The 22,323-nt window shown below is 46.3% G+C and overlaps 1 protein-coding gene across 2 annotated transcripts in view; it reads left to right on the top strand.

Moving 5' to 3' along the window:
- Window positions 1–22,323, top strand: part of kif21b (kinesin family member 21B) — a gene marked incomplete at its 3' end in the record, with an annotated part of 91,941 nt that overhangs the window by 23,095 nt on the left and 46,523 nt on the right. The window lies entirely within an intron of this gene.

Below are 22,323 nucleotides of genomic sequence, written 5' to 3'. Positions count from 1 at the left end.
GGAAGTCTCGAGGTATTGCTCGCCTGAGGTAGAATACCTCATGATAAGCTGTAGACCACACTATCTACCAAGAGAGTTTTCATCTATATTTTTCATAGCCGTCTATTTACCACCACAAACCGATGCTGGCACTAAGACCGCACTCAACGAGCTGTATAAGTCCATAAGCAAAAAATGAAATGCTCATTCAGAAGCGGCGCTCGTAGTGGCCAGGGACTTTAATGTAGGCAAACTTAAATCTGTTTAACCTAATTTCTACCAGCATGTCACATATTCTTGATTTTTTTATTTTTACCTTTATTTAACTAGGCAAGTCAGTTAAGAACTAATTCTTATTTACAATGACGGCCTACACCGGCCAAACCCAGACGACACTGGGCCAATTGTGCGCCGCCCAATGGGACTCCAAATCACGGCCGGTTGTGATACAGCCTGGAATCGAACCAGGGGGTCTGTAGTGACACCTCAAGCACTGAGATGCAGTGCCTTGGACCGCTGCGCCACTCCGGAGACCATATGCAATCAGACGGAATAAAAACTCTAGACCACCTTTACTCCACACACAGAGACGTGTACAAAGCTCTCCCTCGCCCTCCATTTTGCAAATCAGACCATAATTCTATCCTCCTGATTCCTGCTTTCAAGCAAAAACTGAAGCAGGAAGTACCAGTGACTCTCTCAATACGGAAATGGTCAGATGACGCGGATGCTACGATAAAGAACTGTTTTGCTAGAACAGACTGGAATATGTTCCGGGATTCATCCAATGTCATTGAGGAGTATACCACCTCAGTCACTGGCTTCATCAATAAGTGCATCGTCGACGTCGTCCTCACAGTGACCGGACTTACATATCCCAACCAGAAGCCATGGATTACAGGCAACATCCGCACTGAACTAAAGGCTAGAGCTGCCACTTTGATGGAGCGGAACACTAATCCAGATGGTTATAAGAAATCCCGCTATGCCCTCAGACGAACTATCAAACAGGCAAAGCGTCAATACAGGACTAAGATTGAATCCTACTACACCGGCTCCGATGCTCGTCGGATGTGGCAGGGCTTGCAAACTATTACAGACTACAAAGGGAAACCCAGCCGCGAGCTGCCCAGTGATGCAAGCCTACCAGACGTGCTAAACGCCTTTTATGCTCACTTCGAGGCAAGCAACACAGAAGCATGCATGAGAGCACCAGCTGTTCCGGACGACTTTATTATCACGCTCTCCATAGCCGATATGAGCAAGACCTTTAAAGAGGTCAACATTTGCAAGGCCGCAGGGACAAGACGGATTACCAGGACGTGTACTCAGAGCATGCGTGGACCAACTGGCAAGTGTCTTCACTGACATTTTCAACCTCTCCCTGACCGAGTCTGTAATACCTACATGTTTCAAGCAGACTACCATAGTCCCTGTGCCCAAGAAAGTGAAGGTAACCTGCCTAAATGACTACCGCCCGTAGCACTCACGTCGGTAGCCATAGTGCTTTGAGAAGCTGGTCATGGCTCACATCAACACCATCATCCCGGAAACCCTAGACCCACTCCAATTCGCATACCGCCCCAACAGATCCACAGATGACGCAATCTCAATCGCACTCCACACTGCCCTTTCCCACCTGGACAAAAGGAACACCTATGTGAGAATGCTGTTCATTGATTACAGCTCAGTGTTCAACACCTTAGCGCCCACAAAGCTCATCACTAAGCTAAGGACCCTGGGACTAAACACCTCCCTCTGCAACTGGATCCTGGACTTACAGACGGGCCGCCCCCAGGTGGTAAGGGTAGGCAACAACACATCTGCCACGCTGATCCTCAACACTAGGGCCCCTCAGGGGTGCGTGCTTAGTCCCCTCCTGTACTCCCTGTTCACCCACGACTGGGTGGCCAAGCACGACTCCAACACCATCATTAAGTTTGCTGATGACATAACAGTGGTAGGCCTGATCACCGACAATGATGAGACAGTCTATAGGGAGGTCAGAGAACTGGCAGTGGTGCCAGGACAACAACCTCTCCCTCAACATGAGCAAGACAAAGCAGCTGATCGTGGACTACAGGAAAAGGAGGGCCGAACACGCCCCCATTCACATTGAAGTGGCTGTAGTGGAGCGGGTTGAGAGCTTCAAGTTTCTTGGTGTCCACATCACCAACAAACTATCATGGTCCAAACACATCAAGACAGTTGTGAAGATTGCACGTCAACACCTTTTCCCCCTCAGGAGACTGAAAATATTTGGCATTGGTCCCCAGATCCTCAAAAAGTTCTACAGCTGCACCATCGAGAGCATCCTGACCGGTTGCATCACCGCCTGGTATGGCAACTGCTCGGCATCCAACCGTAAGGCTCTACAGAGGGTAGTGCGTACGGCCCAGTACATCACTGGGGCCAAGCTTTTTGCCATCCAAGACCTATATGCTAGGCGTTGTCAAAGGAAGGCTCAAATAATTGTCAAAGACTCCAGTCACCCAAGTCATTGACTGTTCTCTCTGCTACCGCACGGCAAGCGGTACCGGAGCGCCAAGTCTAGGTCCAAAAGGCTCCTTAACAGCTTCTACCCTCAAGCCATAAGACTGCTGAGCAATTAATCAAATGGCCACCCGGACTATTTACATTGACCCCACCCCCCGCTAGTCGCTGTTTATTATTTATGCATAGTCACTTCATCCCTACCTATACAGTGGGGAGAACAAGTATTTGATACACTGCCGATTTTGCAGGTTTTCTACTTACAAAGCATGTAGAGGTCTGTAATTTTTATCATAGGTACACTTCAACTGTGAGAGACGGAATCTAAAACAAAAATCCAGAAAATCACATTGTATGATTTTTAAGTAATTAATTTGCATTTTATTGCATGACATAAGTATTTGATCACCTACCAACCAGTAAGAATTCCGGCTCTCACAGACTTGTTAGTTTTTCTTTAAGAAGCCCTCCTGTTCTCCACTCATTACCTGTATTAACTTCACCTGTTTGAACTCGTTACCGGTATAAAAGACACCTGTCCACCCACTCAATCAAACAGACTCCAACCTCTCCACAATGGCCAAGACCAGAGAGCTGTGTAAGGACATCAGGGATAAAATTGTAGACCTGCACAAGGCTGGGATTGGCTACAGGACAATAGGCAAGCAGCTTGGTGAGAAGGCAACAACTGTTGGCGCAATTATAAAAAAATGGAAGAAGTTCAAGATGACGGTCATTCACCCTCGGTCTGGTGCTCCATGCAAGATCTCACCTCGTGGGGCATCAATCATTTTTTTTTTTTTTTTTTTTTTTAGTAATTTAGCAGACGCTCTTATCCAGAGCGACTTACAGTTAGTGAATGCATACATTATTAATTTTTTCCAACCCCCTGTGGGAATTGAACCCACAACCCTGGCGTTGCAAACGCCATGCTCTACCAACTGAGCTACATCCCTGCCGACCATTCCCTCCCCTACCCTGGGCCAATTGTGCGCCACCCCATGGGTCTCCCGGTCGCGGCCAGCTACGACAGAGCCTGGATTCGAACCAGGATCTCTAGTGGCACAGCTAGCACTGCGATGCAGTGCCTTAGACCACTGCGCCACTCGGGAGACTGAAAATATTTGGCATTGGTCCCCAGATCCTCAAAAAGTTCTTGAGGAAGTTCATGAGGAAGGTGAGGGATCAGCCCAGACCTACATGGCAGGACCTGGTCAATGACCTGAAGAGAGCTGGGACCACAGTCTCAAAGAAAACCATTAGTAACACACTACGCCGTCATGGATTAAAATCCTGCAGCGCACGCAAGGTCCCCCTGCTCAAGCCAGCGCATGTCCAGGCCCGTCTGAAGTTTGCCAATGACCATCTGGATTATCCAGAGGAGGAATGGGAGAAGGTCATGTGGTCTGATGAGACAAAAATTGAGCTTTTTGGTCTAAATTCCACTCGCCGTGTTTGGAGGAAGAAGAAGGATGAGTACAACCCCAAGAACACCATTCCAACCGTGAAGCATGGAGGTGGAAACATCATTCTTTGGGGATGCTTTTCTGCAAAGGGGACAGGACGACTGCACCGTATTGAGGGGAGGATGGATGGGGCTATGTATCGCGAGATCTTGGCCAACAACCTCCTTCCCTCAGTAAGAGTATTGAAGATGGGTCGTGGCTGGGTCTTCCAGCATGACAACGACCCGAAACACACAGCCAGGGCAACTAAGGAGTGGCTCCGTAAGAAGCATCTCAAGGTCCTGGAGTGGCCTAGCCAGTCTCCAGACCTGAACCCAGTAGAACATCTTTGGAGGGAGCTGAAAGTCCGTATTGCCCAGCGACAGCCCCGAAACCTGAAGGATCTGGAGAAGGTCTGTATGGAGGAGTGGGCCAAAATTCCTGCTGCAGTGTGTGCAAACCTGGTCAAGACCTACAGGAAACGTATGAACTCTGTAATTGCAAACAAAGGTTTCTGTACCAAATATTAAGTTCTGCTTTTCTGATGTATCAAATACTTATGTCATGCAATATAATGCAAATTAATTACTTAAAAATCATACAATGTGATTTTCTGGATTTTTTATTCCGTCTCTCACAGTTGTACCTATGATAAAAATGACAGACCTCTACATGCTTTGTAAGTAGGAAAACCTGCAAAATCGGCAGTGTATCAAATACTTGTTCTCCCCACTGTATGTACAAGTTACCTCGACTAACCTGTACCCATTGGCTCGGTACTGGTACCCCCTGTATGTAGCCCCATTATTGTTATTTAATTGTGTAACTTTTTATTTAATTTTTTACTTATTTATTTAGTATATATATTAGCTCTATTTCTTGAACTGCATTGTTGGTTTAGGGCTTGTAAGTAAGCATTTCACGGTAAGGTTGTTGTATTCGGCGCATGTGACAAATCAAATTTGATTTGATTTGATGTGACGGACTGTGATGTTTGTATGAAACACAGTTGTGTGTATGTCTGTTTGGATGAGTGTGACTGTGAGTATTTTAAGCTGAAGGGCTGAATTTGGAGGTGTGTGTGTGTGCTGTTATCTGCAGGTTTAGACACTGACTGGGGGCTACGCTAATACTGTAGCTAAATCTCTAGACAAGCAGATATACAGAAAGGCTAGCACTTACTCTACCCCCCTGGAGAGACAGACAAGCAGAGTTCAAATTACAGAGGGTCATTGCAGGCTAGAAGGCTGTACATACACTACTGCGTGTGTGTGTGTGTCGCACAGCTGGGCTTTTCAGGCAGATACGTGTGATTATGTGATTGTGTGTGTTAGAGCCCTCCAGCCACGTCTGTGTGTGTGTCTGTGTGCGTTTTTCTCGGTGTGTATCTCTCTTTGTGTGTGTGTGAGTATGTATGTTATGGAAGCCAGTCAATGAGGGCAATGGAGAGTTTAATGAAGCCAATCATAGACATACAGTGCATTCGGAAAGTATTCAGACCCCTTGACTTTTTCCACATTTTGTTACATTACAGCCTTATTCTAAAATGGATTACATTTGTTTTTCCCCCTCATCATTCTACACACAATATGCCATAATGACAAAGCAAAAACAGGATTTTTGAGATTTTTGCAAATGTATTACAAATTAAAAACTGTATTCAGACCCTTTGCTCTGAGACTCGAAATTGAGCTCAAGTGCATTCTGTTTCCATTGATCATCCTTGAGATATTTCTACAACTTGATTGGAGTCCACCTGTGGTAAATTCAATTAATTGGACATACATTTACATTTACATTTTCGTCATTTAGCAGACGCTCTTATCCAGAGCTACTTACAAATTGGTGCATTCACCTTATGATAGCCAGTGGGGTAAGGGGGGGTAGAAGGATTACTTTATCCTATCCCAGGTATTCCTTAAAGAGGTGGGGTTTCAAGTGTCTCCGGAATGTGGTGAATGACTCCGCTGTCCTGGCGTCGTGAGGGAGCTTGTTCCACCATTGGTGTGCCAGAGCAGCGAACAGTTTTGACTGGGCTGAGCGGGAACTGTGTTTCCGCAGAGGTAGGGGGGCCAGCAGGCCAGAGGTGGATGAACGCAATGCCCTCGTTTGGGTGTAGGGACTGATCAGAGCCTGAAGTTACGGAGGTGCCGTTCCCCTCACAGCTCCGTAGGCAAGCACCATGGTCTTGTAGCAGATGCGAGCTTCAACTGGAAGCCAGTGGAGTGTGCGGAGGAGCGGGGTGACGTGAGAGAACTTGGGAAGGTTGAACACCAGATGGGCTGCGGCGTTCTGGATGAGTTGTAGGGGTTTAAAGGCACAGGGAGCCCAGCCAACAGCGAGTTGCAGTAATCCAGACGGGAGATGACAAGTGCCTGGATTAGGACCTGTGCCGCTTCCTGTGTAAGGCAGGGTCGTACTCTGCGAATGTTGTAGAGCATGAACCTACAGGATCGGGTCACCGCCTTGATGTTAGCGGAGAACAACAGGTTGTTGTCCAGGGACATGCCAAGGCTCTTTGCACTCTGGGAGGAGGACACAACGGAGTTGTCAACCGTGATGGCGAGATCATGGAACGGGCAGTCCTTCCCCGGGAGGAAGAGCACCTCCGTCTTGCCGAGGTTCAGCTTGAGGTGGTGATCCGTCATCCACACTGATATGTCTGCCAGACATGCAGAGATGCGATTCGCCACCTTGTTATCAGAAGGGGGAAAGGAGAAGATGAATTGTGTGTCGTCTGCGTAGCAATGATAGGAGAGGCCATGTGAGGATATGACAGAGCCAAGTGACTTGGTGTATAGCGAGAATAGGAGAGGGCCTAGAACTGAGCCCTGGGGGACACCAGTGGTGAGAGCACGTGGTGTGGAGACAGATTCTCGCCACGCCACCTGGTAGGAGCGACCTGTCAGCTAGGACGCAATCCAAGAGTGAGCCGCGCCGGAGATGCCCAACTCGGAGAGGGTGGAGAGGAGGATCTGATGGTTCACAGTAGCAAAGGCAGCAGATAGGTCTAGAAGGACGAGAGCAGAGGAGCGAGAGTTAGCTTTAGCAGTGCGGAGAGCCTCTGTGACACAGAGAAGAGCAGTCTCCGTTGAATGACCAGTCTTGAAACCTGACTGGTTTGGATCAAGAAGGTCATTCTGAGAGAGATAGCAAGAGAGTTGGCGAAAGACGGCACGCTCAAGAGTTTTGGAGAGAAAAGAAAGAAGGGATACTGGTCTGTAGTTGTTGACATCGGAGGGATCGAGTGTAGGTTTTTTGAGAAGGGGTGCAACTCTTGCTCTCTTGTAGACGGAAGGGACATAGCCAGCGGTCAAGGATGAGTTGATGAGCGAGGTGAGGTAAGGGAGAAGGTCTCCAGAAATGGTCTGGAGAAGAGAGGAGGGGATAGCGTCAAGCGGGCAGGTTGTTGGGCGGCCGGCCTTCACAAGTCGCAAGATTTCATCTGGAGAGAGAGGGGAGAAAGATGTCAAAGAATAGGGTAGGGCAGTGTGAGCAGGACCAGCGGTGTCATTTGACTTAACAAACGAGGATCGGATGTCGTCAACCTTCTTTTCAAAATGGTTGACGAAGTCATCCACAGAGAGGGAGGGGGTAGAGGAGGATTCAGCAGGGAGGAGAAGGTGGCAAAGAGCTTCCTAGGGTTAGAGGCAGATGCTTGGAATTTAGAGTGGTAGAAAGTGGCTTTAGCTGCAGAAACAGAGGAAGAAAATATAGAGAGGAGGGAGTGAAAAGATGCCAGGTCCGCAGGGAGTCTAGTTTTCCTCCATTTCCGCTCGGCTGTCCGGAGCCCTGTTCTGTGAGCTCGCAGTGAGTCGTCAAGCCACGGAGCAGGAGGGGAGGACCGAGCCGGCCGGGAGGATAGGGGACATAGAGAGTCAAAGGATGCAGAAAGGGAGGAGAGGAGGGTTGAGGAGGCAGAATCAGGAGATTGGAGGGAGAAGGATTGAGCAGAGGGAAGAGATGATAGGATGGAAGAGGAGAGAGTAGTGGGAGAGAGAGAGCGAAGGTTGCGACGGCGCATTACCATCTGAGTAGGGGCAGAGTGAGTAGTTTTGGAGGAGAGCGAGAGAGAAAAGGATACAAAGTAGTGGTCGGAGACTTGGAGGGGAGTTGCAGTGAGATTAGTAGAAGAACAGCATCTAGTAAAGATGAGGTCAAGCGTATTGCCTGCCTTGTGAGTAGGGGGGGACGGTGAGAGGGTGAGGTCAAAAGAGGAAAGGAGTGGAAAGAAGGAGGCAGAGAGAAATGAGTCAAAGGCAGACATAGGGAGGTTAAAGTCACCCAGAACTGTGAGGGGTGAGCCATCCTCAGGAAAGGAACTTGTCAAGCTCATTGATGAACTCTCCAAGGGAACCTGGAGGGCGATAAATGACAAGGATGTTAAGCTTGAATGGGCTAGTGACTGTGACAGCATGGAATTCAAATGAGGAGATAAACAGATGGGTCAGGGGAGAAAGAGAGAATGTCCACTTGGGAGAGATAAGGATTCCTGTGCCACCATCCCACTGACCAGATGCTCTCGGGGTATGCGAGAACACATGGTCAGACGAGGAGAGAGCAGTAGGAGTAGCAGTGTTTTCTGTGGAAATCCATATTTCCGTCAGCGCCAAGAAGTCGAGGGACTGGAGGGTAGCATAGGCTGAGATGAACTCTGCCTTGTTGGCCGCAGAACGACAGTTCCTGAGGCTGCCGGAGACCTGGAACTCCATGTGGGTCGTGCGTGCAGGGACCACCAGGTTAGAGTGGCAGCAGCCACGCGGTGTGAGGCGTTTGTATAACCTGTGTGGAGAGGGGAGAACAGGGATAGGCAGACACATAGTTGACAGGCTACAGAAAATGGCTACAAAAATGCAAAGGAGATCAGAATTAAATGAACTAAACATTTGGGAAAGCGAGACAGCGGGGCCTCCCTCACTTACGTGTCACTGAAACACTCAAATATAACTCTCCCAACTTCCACTTTAGAAATTATAATTGTTGTAAACTACAGCGGTTCAATGTTTTCTAGGAATAGACTAACTTAGTTTATTCAGCTAGCTAACTTGGTACAGTATTCTTCCGTGAAAACCATCCAGGGCACCGAATCCTATGACGCCATAGCCAACTAGCATGCCAGCCTCCAATAACACGGTTTAGCACCAATACTCGGTTACAACAAACCACCAGTGTGTTAACACGCCAAGCAGATCATTCGTGTCCATGTCTAACGTTGTGTAAAGTTTTGGGTTAGTTTTGACAGTTTGAGTGAGTCCGTCGTCAACTTATTCAGCCAGTTAGTTAGCTAGAATAGTTAGCATACTAGCTAGCCATTGCTCTCTGCCAACGAAAAACCCCTCCTCCCATGGCACGAACACACAGAGACAGCCAAGCTAACGTTAACTAGTCACCCATGTCCCGAATTCCCTTGAACGACTCTGGTTACCAGTATGTAAAAGCAAAACACAAATGTAGGTTATAATTTACCCTTAGTAGCTACTGTTAGCCAGTTAAGTGCAAAGCTAGCCACTGAATCGATTCAGCCAGTTCGCGTCTGTTCGCTAGGTCGTTCCAGCTATTGTTTAGTTAGCTATCCAGGTAGCAACAAGCTAGCTACATTTCGAGTACAGTAGCTACTACCTACCTAACGTTAACGCTAGCTGGCATAATTACAGGTACTCTTAAGCGTGAAATAACATTGGAAACAACTATCCACAGTTGCTAATAGTTACCAGTAGCTACTCGCTAGCTAGTCCAGGTAGTGGGTTAGCTAGCCTCGTGCTTCACCGGGCTCAGCCGAATACAATACTTACCTACAATAATTACCTACAATAACCTATGATAACTACCTAGATAAACTACCTACAATACCTAACTACAATCTAAATACATGGTTTAAGCTTTACTCGACGCCATATAAGCCAAGCTAACCTCCCGCCAAAGAGAGACACAACCTCACCTGACGAATTGTTGCCAGTACATAATTTGGATAGGCACATAATTTGGATAGGCACATGATTTGGATAGGCACACACCTGTCTATATAAGGTCCCACAGTGGACATTGCATGTCAGAGCAACAACCAAGCCATGAGGTCGAAGGAATTGTCAGTGGAGCGCCGAGACAGGATTGTGTCTAGGCACAGATCTGGGGAAGGGTACCAAAACATTTCTGCAGCATTGAAGGTCCCCAAGAACACAGTGGCCTCCATCATTATTAAATGGAAGAAGTTTGCAACCGCCTAGACACTTCCTAGAGCTGGCCGCCCGGCCAAACTGAGCAATCGGGGGAGAAGGGCCTTGATCAGGGAGGTGACCAAGAGCCCGATGGTCACTCTGACAGAGCTCTAGAGTTCCTCTGTGGAGATGGGAGAACCTTCCAGAAGGACAACCATCTCTGCAGCACTCCACCAATCAGGCCTTCATGGTAGTGTGGCCAGACGGAAGCCACTCCTCAGTAAAAGGAACATGACAGACAGCTTGGAGTTTGCCAAAAGGCACCTAAAGGTCTCAGACCATGAGAAACAAGATTCTCTGGTCTGATGAAACCAAGACTGAACTCTTTGGCCTGAATGCTAAGCGTCACGTCTGGAGGAAACCTGGCACCATCCCTAAGGTGAAGCATGGTGGCGGTATCATCATGCTGTGGGGATGTTTTTCAAAAGCAGGGACTGGGAGACTAGTCAGGATCGAGGGAAAGATTGAACAGAGCAAAGATCCTTGATGAAAACCTGCTCCAGAGCACTCAGAATCTCACGGTTCACCTTCCAACAGGACAACGACCCTAAGCACACAGCCAAGACAATTCAGGAGTGGCTTCGGGACAAGCATGTCCTTGAGTGTCCCAGCCAGAGCCCGGACTTGAACCCGATTGAACATCTCTGGAGAGACCTAAAAATAGCTGTGCAGCGACGCTCCCCATCGAGGCTGAAATCACTGCCAAAGGTGCTTCAACAAAGTACTGAGTAAAGGGTCTGAATACTTATGTAAATGTGACATTTAATTTTAAAAAACTATATAGACATTTGCTAAAATGTCTAAAAAACAGTTTTTCTTTTGTTATTATGTGGTATTGTGTGTAGATTGATGAGGGGGAAAAAACAATTTAATCAATTTTAGAATAAGGCTGTAATATAACAAGTGGACAAATTAAAGGGGTCTGAATACTTTCTTAACTGTACTTAACTGTACATAACTGTTTTTCACATTCACTGATCATTATATACACACACAGAAATATCTCATTTAGATATTGTAAAACTTCAATTAAATGCTGAGTCTCAAATAGCCTCATGTCCCTTTTTAATACCCATGCAACGGCACACATTTCAGCAAATTAACAGCTGTTTCAAATACATGCTGGGTATAAATGAATTGTTTGAGGTAACCATGAATTACCATGAATTGTTTACAAGGTTAATGTTTAATTTGTTACATTAGATAATTCAGTAATGACTGGAAAAAATTATTGCAATCATCAGTTTTTATCGCCAGTAAGAAACTGCAAGCCATTGTCTGCTAACAGCTGAGAACTGCTAGCTAACTGGCTAGCTGCTAGCTAACCCCCCAGATCGCCCTCTAGTGGCGATAGTAAGATCTGACACAAATACCCAGTCAAAGAGGAGAATAATTATTCTGTCAAGGAAATGTTTTTATTTATGTTATTTTAAATAGAGGCATACAAGCCAAAATAAATGTGACACAGTGTGTAAATGATAACACATTAGTGCAGGAAATAAAGAAATTGATTAAAATGCTGGAAGTGAAGGCTGGAATTAAACAATTAACTATGCAAATGATGTGTGTGTTAAGGAAATAGACGCCTGGATCAAATAGAAGCCTGTCTCTAATAAGCGCCTGTTGTGTTCAGTGATTTAAGCAAATAAACGCCTGGGCTATTAATTGAAGTTTTACGGTAAGTATTCACACCCCTGAGTCAATACCTGTTAGAATCACATTTGGCAGTGATTACAACTGTGAGTCTTTCTGGGTAAGTCTCTAAGAGCTTGGCGCACCTGAATTGTAGTGCACTACACAGGGAATATGGTGTCATTTGAGACGCAGCCATAGAATCGGACTCAGTCTTCCTGTCTGTCTACTGTGTGAAAGGATTGCTCATTTAATGCTCTCCCTCCCTCCACTGCTTTTCCTCCCCCTCTCCCTTCCCCACTTCCCCCTATAGGAGTAATAGACCGATGAGACTAGGGGGGTGGACGTGCATGTTTGTGTGTGTGTTTGTAAGGATTGACCCAGAATCCTGGCTGAATCTGCTGATGGGGAATGATGTGGCTTTGTGGCTCTTAGACCAGTAGATCAGAGTTGGGCTACTCCTCCGCTCCTCAGGGGCTTGAGTGTCTGTCTGTTCTTTTCTGTTCTTTCTTTCTTTCAAACCAGTGTTGAATTTACACCTGGGAAACCAGGGCCAATAATCATAAACAGTCTCACAGTAGGAGTGCTGATCTAGGATCAGGTCCCCCCTGTCCATGTAATCTTATTCATTATGACCACCAAAAAATATATCCTAGGTTAGCACTCCTACATGAGATGCTTCATGAATATGGGCCCAGGTGTACCATCAAGTCAGTGACCATTTAATGGCTCAAATCAGTGCTAGAGACAAAAGAGAAAAACCAGCAGTCTACACTAGAATAGAACTAGCAGTTCTAGAATCCATTACAATAGAACAATGGCTTGTTACCACACTCTGGCATAGAGCTCTCTCCTCTCTCAATGATGTGAATCAAATCCTCTTCCGTGGATGATGGGATGCTACTTGGTTTAATAGGCTTAGAGTGAAGAGGGAGAAAGCTGTATACACAGCTTCACTGGTTTCTATATGATGTGATGACTTCGACATCTGTCTACCTAACCAGTGCTGTTAGCAGACAGTCAAGCTGGCTAATTTACAGATCAGTGGTTTGTGTATGTACTTAGAGAGAGCCGAAGAGAGCTTAGATGGGGAAGGAAGAGAGGGGGGAAGAGAGCAGAGATAATGCAAATAGAGAGACAGAGGGAGTAAATCGATGATGTCCTCCTTTTGTGATTCCATCTTTTCTCTTTCAGTCCCGTAGAGAGATTGAGAGCGAGACAGAGAGTGAGAGAGCGAGAACCAGACACACCTTTCCCTCCTATCCTCCTTACATGTTTTCTGTTCAGTCTATACTGTATGTGAGAAACTCTCCCCAGCCGCATTTCCACCTGTCCTCCCCCATCCCTACCTGTCTGTCACCATAGACCTGTGAGAGAGACCTCCACTATCCCAGAGGGCTTAGCCTGATTCTGAACTCTGGATTCACTCTTGTTTCTGGCACTATTCTCTTTGATTTTCATGTCTTATTGACCTTTAGAGTGACAAACCCTCACTGCCCCATCTCCATCCCATTCCATGCCTGTGTATCCATGCATTCCTAAGGGAGGTCACATGATGTCTTCTATGTGATTACAGTGTAGGTGGATGCAGACTAATCACTGTATTGTATGTAGAGTGAGATTGGCGTGCTAACGGCTAACAGGGACAGTGAAACGCATGAGCAGTGCTAATCGCTAAGATGTAGTAGGCCTCAGGGTATGACTGTGGCTGTGGTCTCTGAGAAACTACACTGCAGTCCATAGAGCCAGATAGGTTTGGTGGATACGAGAGTGGCACTGTGTGTGTGTGTGTGTGTGTGTGTGTGTGTGTGTGTGTGTGTGCATGTGTGTAGAGACAGAGTGTGTGTGTGTGTGTGTAGTGTATCTGTTCTAGGGTGGGGTTCATAAGTCAGTCTTTGATAGATACATGGCACTGTAGATACATGGCACTGTAATCTACCAGAGTGACTGGTGTGTGTGTGTGTGTGTGAATCAACTTCCATTTAATCAAAGCCATGGGTGGAGTATAGTAGAACAACACAGAATGTACCGCTATAAAGCAGTTCGGATATTATGGATATTAACAGAAAGTCCTAGACAACCTAACCCCTAAGAAGGGGACTCCATAGCAAAAGGCTCTGATAGCAGTGCAAACCTCTCCAGCCCAGCCCAGCAAAGCCACAGCCCAGTCTTATCACCCTGCATATTCTCTATCTATAACAGGAATGGGCTGGGGCTATTGGCCCAGTAATGGCATTGGCAGGTCCGCGGTGCAGTGGGCAGATGGGGCAGCAGTGTGCCATTGTGGCAGACGAGACAGCAGGACACCCCTCCAGGGTGCTCCTCCGTACCAGATGGTCCCGAATGTCCCCTCTGTGTCTTACTCTCCCCTCCCCTCTTCTGTTCTACTCCCCTGTTTAAAAAATGTCCCCCTTAAACCCCCCAATTGAGCCATTTTACATTATCCTGCCCCCCCCCCACCCCAACTGTCCCATTGTTACCTTAGACCTACTGACCCCTTTTCTATCTATTTCCTGTCCCCGTGTGTACCCCTGTTTGTATCTCCCCCATGCTCCACTCTACTATGTCCACATGAGTCTTGCACCTGTCCCCATGTGTACCCCTGCATCCCCAAACACATTCTGTGCCCATACCTCCTCCCCTTGTCACTCCCAATTGCACCCCTGTCCCCTTTGCACCTGTCCCCCTGTGACCCTTTTACCTACACTTGCGTCCCTCTCCGTACTGACCTCCGCCACCTTCTCCGCCTCCCAGCTGTGGTCCCTCTAACCTGCTCTAATAGAACCACTATAAACATTCTATCAATTGTATTTCTATGAATAAGGGTTGGTCCTGTCCATGGCTAGCTGGGGTGCCCGTCTGTCTGTTGCAGTTCTAGCCAGCCTCTCTAGCCAGCCTCTCTGGAGCTATGTTGAATACAGGTAGCCAGCTTTCTCCATGGGAGATATGGGGACTCCCTATGACCATCTGTCTGTGTCTGTCGGTCCATCTGTTTACCATAGACAGTTTGAAGAATTAGATGGATAAATTGAGGTTGAGGGTATGTCGATTAGAAGGCAGGGTGATGACTTGCCTAACATCTACACCCGGATTTGTCTGACAGTGTTGATCACAGAAAATCTATACTGATAAAATACACGATACGGAGAGGAAATGGCAGTTTAGTCGCTGACCAACAGAGTTGCTAAGAAGGCGGTTCAATTGAGTAGCCAATGACACAGAACTGTGCCAATGTGTGGAGGAAGAGAGTGCGGGATCAGTGATTAAAACAATAACTTTTCTACACATTAGGGTAAGAGCAAAGCTTTTTTTTGTTGCCAAACCTTAAACCATCTTCCCTTCCTGTTCATATGTGGTGTGAATGTGGTTAACTCTTACAATGACCTCTGTAGTCAACCAGTCAGTGTTCTGTCCTGCTTCCATTGTTATCTATCTACTGAAGGTTTCTCCTGTTTCATCCTTCACACTGTTACTGATACGCCCTCAGCTCCCACCATGATAATACACTAACCACTAACCAGGAGAAGTCAACTCTCGGGCCTTTTCATCCAAACATCTGATGGAGGCTTAATGAATTCAGTTATTATTCTCCTTCTTCCCCCCTGAGAGTGAGAGGGGGAAGGGTAAAGAGAGAGAGGAGAGAGAGAGTTCAAATAACTTTTATCAGGTGCATCTCTACAGGGTTTATAAGTAGACTATCAAGTACTCCATCATATCAGGTGAAGCTAGTGTGACAAAGCAGTTTTCACAGACAGAGGATCCCATGTTCGCTTTTATCATCATGTCTTCTCTTTGTGTTCTGTGATAACATGCTTGTAACCAAGGCATTATAGCTGGGATATGAGGTAACAACAGGACCTGGCCTATGTTAAAAGTGTACAAAGTGTTTGTTAGGCATTAAGCCTGTGTTAAAATATGCCATTCATTCATATCATATTCATATGCAGTGTCATTTAGCAGACACTCTTATCCAGAGCGACTTACAGGAGCAATTAGGGTTAAGTGCCTTGCTCAAGGGCACATCGACAGATTTTTCACCTAGTCGGCTCGGGGATTAGAACCAGCGACCTTTCAGTTACTGGCACAATGCTCTTAACCACTAAGCTACCTGCCGCCCCCGTATGCACTGACTTGTGTGTTTGCTTGGTGTGTGTTCTGTTGGTGTCAGTTCAGGCTAATCCTAATGTGATTCTATCCCAATGATGATGACTAAACTAGTAGGGCTGGGAATTGCCAGGGACCTCACGATGCAATTTTCACAATTCTATATGTATTGCAATATGATACTGTGCTTTTATTGCGATTCGATGTTCCAAACATATTTCTCACCATATGTCTGCTGCAGAGGGACAAGAGAGAGCATGAGAAAACGAGTTAAGATCAGTCATGGAAATAAAAGAGATGAAAACAAATTGGCTCCCTATTTAAAAATAAGATGGAAAATAAGCTATGAAGGAAAAATACTGGAGTTTTGGTGCATGTACAGCCAACCATCGTCAAAAATAATATCGATTTTTTTCCCCCCCATCACTACTAAACAGAGTTACTGACTCAGATTTGAAAGAGAGGGAGAGAGAGACAAAGAGAGAGAGAGGGAGCAAGACAGAGCGACACAGAGAGGGTCAGGTGGGTTGCTATGCAATGTCACAGGTTAGGTCATCAAGTCTCATCTCCTCAGTAGCACCAATGTAATGATGGCTTCCTGGTCCTACCTGACTCTTTAATAATGTATTGATGCCACCAGGCTGTCTGAATGAGCTTTAGGTCTGAGTCTGATGTGGTTAAGATTAGGGCTGGGAATTGTCAGGGGGGCCTCACGATACGATATTATCACGATACTTAGGTGCCGATACGATATGTTTTGCAATTCTCACAATTCTATATGTAAATAATATTGTGATATGTAACTGTATCGATTTTTTCCCCTCTGTCACTAGTTAAGATGGAGCCAGAACTTACTACTGGCTCAGTGAGACTGACACTTACTGTCCCAAACGGGCACCATGCCCAAACACACACTGGATTTATCAGTCAGGTGTGTGTGTGTGTGTGTGTGTGTGTGTGTGTGAAAGACAGGAGGAATGGAGCTAATGTGTCAGTGAGGTATGTGTAGGATGACAGGCATCACAACTCTCCGTCTACTGAGTATTTATTAATGAGAGAAAGATGACACTGGGGGGATATTAACTATCCTGGAACATGACTCTAACTCCCTCCCTCTGTGCCTCTGCCAGCGCTGTGCGTGAGTTTGTGTGAGTGTGTTTTAGTGTGTGTGGTAGTGTAAAGGAGATCTTCCAGTAGCGGTGTCCTCTAAGAGAGAGATGAGAAGAGGCAGTGAGTTGTCCACAGATAGAGGATCCAAATTCTCTTTATCTTCATGCAAAGAAAATGCACGTCTCATCTCTCGCTCTCTTTCACTCACTCTCTCACACACACAACGTTTCATCAGTGACATCACTCGCTCTGAGACCATGAAGTAGCTGTGGCTTTTGTGGAGCAATAGGTAATGATGCTTTGTGGGTGACTTGTTGATGTGTTCAGAAGGTCCCTGGTTCGAGCCCAGGTTGGGGCAAGGAGAGGGACGGAAGCAACACTGTTACATCTCTGTTTTTCAGCTCTTTGGGGAGCTAAGCCTCTACACAGAGAGAGACAGACCGAGAGAGTGAAGGAGAGCGGGAAAGATGGGGATAGTTAAAGAGGATGGTAAAGGTGGCAGCATGCTTCAGTTCGGCGAACCGAATGTGTATGCTGGCATACTCCCTTAAAATACCTTCATTTTGAGATGCCTTAGCCAGTATACACTTCCTCAAAATAGTCAGAAATAATCTAAAATAACTCAAGAAATCTGTCATTAATTTTGATGTTTTTGCAGAGGAGATCTTAGTCGTGCAATTTTACATCTAACTAAGATGTTTGGTGCAGTTTCTCAATGAAAACATTAGCATAAAAATAAGAAATCTCTCGTTGAATGACAACAAAGACTATTGACGAATCCCTACTGTTGACCAATCACAGACGAAAGGGGCGTAGACTTCGGCTCCGAACTTTGGCTTGCCTCCAGGAAAAAATGTGTGTACACGAACAGCACAAACTCTTCCGAACTGTTTTCGTCTGGGAAGCATGCGGACGCCTTAAGAGTGGATGAGGCTTATCTCTCTCTAGCTCTCCTTTCCTCCCTCTTCCTCTGGCTCTCCCTCTCTCTTTGTGGCCCTAGTGAAAGGTAATGTCGGCACACACAGACACCGTGCCAGGCTAGAGGTGGGGAATCGTCCTTTCATTGCCATTCACCTCTCCTCACCCGATTGAAGTAATTTCCATTGGACCTGTGTACAAAAGAAAACCGATATGTGTCTTTGGTGTTTGTCTGTCATTGTGTGGGCAGTAAGAGAAGGGGACATATAATATACTGAAGATACAGTATGCTAGTTGACTTACTGATTGTTCAGTGTTAACAGGTAGGCAATAGAAGCTAGTGCGTTGGCTGGTGATAAAACACCAAGGCTGACTGCATTGTACCAGTGTACACAGACAGATATTGAGTGAAAGAGATTGTCCAGTCTACTTCTGTTATCACACATACTGTAAGGGGAAATGGTCCTATTTTCTTTCCTCTCCCTTTCTCCACCCCCCTCCCTTTGTCCACCCCTCCCTTCTGACCTACTGATCTGTTTTTACTGGCCCCGGAGGGAGAGAGCGAGAGTGGAGGAGGGAGGGAGGAGGAGGAGGAGGAGGAGGGAGGAGGAGGAGGAGGAGGGAGGGAGGGAGGGAGGGAGGAGGAGGAGGAGGGAGGGAGGGAGGAGGAGGAGGAGGGAGGGAGGAGGAGGAGGAGGGAGAGGGAGAGGAGGGAGAGAGCGAGAGTGGAGGGAGGGAGGAGGGAGGGAGGGAGGGAGGGAGGGAGTGGAGGAGGGAGGGAGGAGGAGGAGAAGGAGGGAGGAAGAGATGAGGAGGACAGGGAGTAGTGTGGCAATAGGAGGTGAAGGGAGAAAAGAGCACTGTTGTTTTCCTTTCACAATCTATGATGGACTGTAAGAGAAAACAAGGACTCCTCCGGAAAAGATAGAGAGGGAGGGAAAGGGGGGTGTTCACAGGTGAAGTGTATAGGACTAACACAGGCATGTCTTCCCTCTCCATCTCTCTCTCTCTTTTCATTCTACTCGTTCCGCTGGTTCACAGAAGTGGGCGTATTTGAGACTTAAATCAGACTTTATGGAGCAGTTTTACAGTATGGAAATAAGGTTTTCAATGAGGACTGAATCTAGCTTCTCTCTTTACTTATTGAGAGTGAATGAGCTTCCTTTTATGATGGCTAGGGATAAAGTGAGCATTCACACACACACGCACGCACGCACGCACGCACGCACGCACGCACGCGCGCACACGCGCACACGCACACACACACACACACACACACACACACACACACACACACACACACACACACACACACACACACACACACACACACACACACACACACACACACACACACACACGAGTTGGCCAAGTTGGCACACACTCACACACTCTTGTTGGCAAACAGACTCCCCACACATGGTTGTTGGCACAATGCTGACTTTACTACCACTCTGGGCTTGATTGCCCTGTGATTGGCTAGCTGTCTGGGTTTGTGTGTCAGACCTGAGTTATGATAGGCTGTGCTTGGGCTGGGACATTTGCATATTGGGCCAGGGCTGTCCAGTAGTAGGGCATCAGTAGTGGGTTCTGTTGCTAGGGAAACAAAACCTTCCTGACCTTTGACTGTTGAGACTCTAAAGAGACTCTCAGTCTATAGTTCTGACAACGGAAGAGAAAACCAAGGAAACCATTGGCCCTCGTTTGACTCTCTCTCACTCTTTCTCCCCTCTTTCTTTCAGTCAGTGGTTTGTCCTCTGAAGTCTTCACTGGTTGTGTCTTGTGCACTCTGACTTGATCCAGTGGTCGACACTGTGTCATTGTGTTAGGCTTGGTCCTGTTCCATCACTGCAGACAGACAGTCTCTATCCCAATGTAGTTAGGATTCATTGGCTGTTTGAAGAGGACACACAGGACATTGCACACACACTCATGGTAAATACCCTGATTAATAAATGTTGTTGTTTGTGAATATGACAACAGCTTGCCACAGTGTGTCTGTGTATGTGTTGACCTTGTCCTGCCCAGTCCTATAGAGGATGTGGTTGACCCTCCTCATCTCGTTAAGTAAACTGTCTCTCTGATCAGGACAGCTAGAGGTGATAAATGACCACCATTTTTACGTATCACACTCTGCTGACATTACTATACAATGAGGAGGGACACACATGGCTCACAGTTGCCTTCTACACAGTGGATCAGAAGTGCTACTGACAGAACATTCTGAACCACAATGGCGAGAGGAAGGCACACATGGTTCACAGTTGCCCTCATATTCCCTTCTACGCAGTGGAGTAGAGGAGTAACTGACTAAACATTCTGACACAGTTGCACTCATTGTCCTTATGCAAAGGCCCAAACTGTTTATATGAGTTTAGATGTGTTTCAGTCTCATCTCAGCCCTAAACCCATAACTTTATGATGATTCATCTTCTAGATTGGGGGATTAGAGAGGGTTTTAGGGTTTTTAGATAACGCTGATAGGAGAATCCCATCATAGCGTGTGTGTGTGTGTGTGTGTGTTTGTGTGTGCGCACACGTGTGTGTGTGTGTCTGAGTGTATGTATGTGTGCGTTTCGATAATTATACTGATAGGAGAATCCCCTCACAGCTAGTTTGAAATGAGTTCCTAACTCCCTCGGCATGTGTCTGCTGGGATTTTAGTTTAACAAATCACTGGGATAACGAATGCAGACTGGTGGGTGTTTGGGGTAGAAGTTGCCTTTAGGCAACCCTCGCCAAAAACTAAACTGACCTTGGATCAGTTTCTAAGTGTGTCTTCATCCTACTGTGTTGTTGGGGAGGGCTAAGGCTCTGTGGTTGTTTAAACACTCTTCTTTTTAAATCAAATCAAATCACATTGTATTTGTCACAATACAACTGGTGTAGACTTTACCGTGAAATGCTTGCTTACGAGCCCGTCCCAACAATGCAGAGTTTAAAAATAAAAAATAGTAACACAAGATGAATAATACACAACAATGGAGCTATATACAGTTGAAGTCGGAAGTTTACATACACCTTAGCCAAAAACGTTTAAACTCAGTTTTTCACAATTCCTGACATTTAATCATAGTATAAATTCCCTGTCTTAAGTGTTAGGATCACCACTATTTTAAGAATGTGAAATGTCGGAATAATAGTAGATAGAATGATTTATTTCAGCTTTTATTTCTTTCATCACATTCCCAGTGGGTCAGAAGTTTACATACACTCAATTAGTATTTGGTAGCATTGCCTTGAAATTATTTAACTTGGGTCAAACGTTTTGGGTAACCTTCCACAAGCTTCCCACAATAAGTTGGCTGAATTTTGTCCCATTCCTCCTGACAGAGCTGGTATAACTGAGTCAGGTTTGTAGGCCTCCTTGCTCGCACACGCTTTTTCAGTTCTGCCCACACATTTTCTATAGGATTGAGGTCAGGGCTTTGTGATGGCCACTCCAATACCTTGACTTTGTTGTCCTTAAGCCATTTTGCCACAACTTTGGAAGTATGCTTGGGGTCGTTGTCCATTTGGAAGACCCATTTGCGACCAAGCTTTAACTTCCTGACTGATGTCTTGAGATGTTGCTTCAATATATCCATATAATTTTCCTTCCTCATGATGCCATCTATTTTGTGAAGTGCACCAGTCCCTCCTGCAGCAAAGCACCCCCACAGCATGATGCTGCCACACCCGTGCTTCACGGTTGGGATGGTGTTCTTCGGCTTGCAAGCATCCCTCTTTTTCCTCCAAACATAACAATGGTCATTATGGCCGAACAGTTCTATTTTTGTTTTATCAGACCAGTGGACATTTCTCCAAAAAGTACGTTCTTTGTCCCCATGTGCAGTTGCAAACTGTAGTCTGGCTTTTTTATGGCGGTTTTGGAGCAGTGGCTTCTTCCTTGCTGAACGGCATTTCAGGTTATGTCGATATAGGACTCGTTTTACTGTGGATATAGATACTTTTGTACCTGTTTCCTCCAATATCTTCACAAGGTCCTTTGCTGTTGTTCTGGGATTGATTTGCACTTTTCGCACCAAAGTACGTTAATCTCTAGGAGACAGATCGCGTCTCCTTCCTGAGCGGTATGACGGCTGCGTGGTCCCATGGTGTTTATACATGCGTACTATTGTTTATACAGATGAACGTGGTACCTTCAGGCGTTTGGAAATTGCTCCCAAGGATGAACCAGACTTGTGGAGGTCTACAGTTTTTTTCTGAGGTCTTGGCTGATTTCTTTTGATTTTCCCATGATGTCAAGCAAAGAGGCACTGAGTTTGAAGGCAGGCCATGAAATTCATCCACAGGTACACCTCCAATTGACTCAAATTATGTCAATTAGCCTATCAGAAGCTTCTAAAGCCATGACATCATTTTCTGGAATTTTCCAAGCTGTTTAAAGGCACAGTCAACTTAGTGTATGTAAACTTCTGACCCAC

The sequence above is a fragment of the Coregonus lavaretus genome, assembly GCF_964263955.1.
Source record: "Coregonus lavaretus genome assembly, chromosome: 8".
NCBI lineage: Eukaryota > Metazoa > Chordata > Actinopteri > Salmoniformes > Salmonidae > Coregonus > Coregonus lavaretus.
This window is presented reverse-complemented; position numbering and strand designations above follow the sequence as displayed.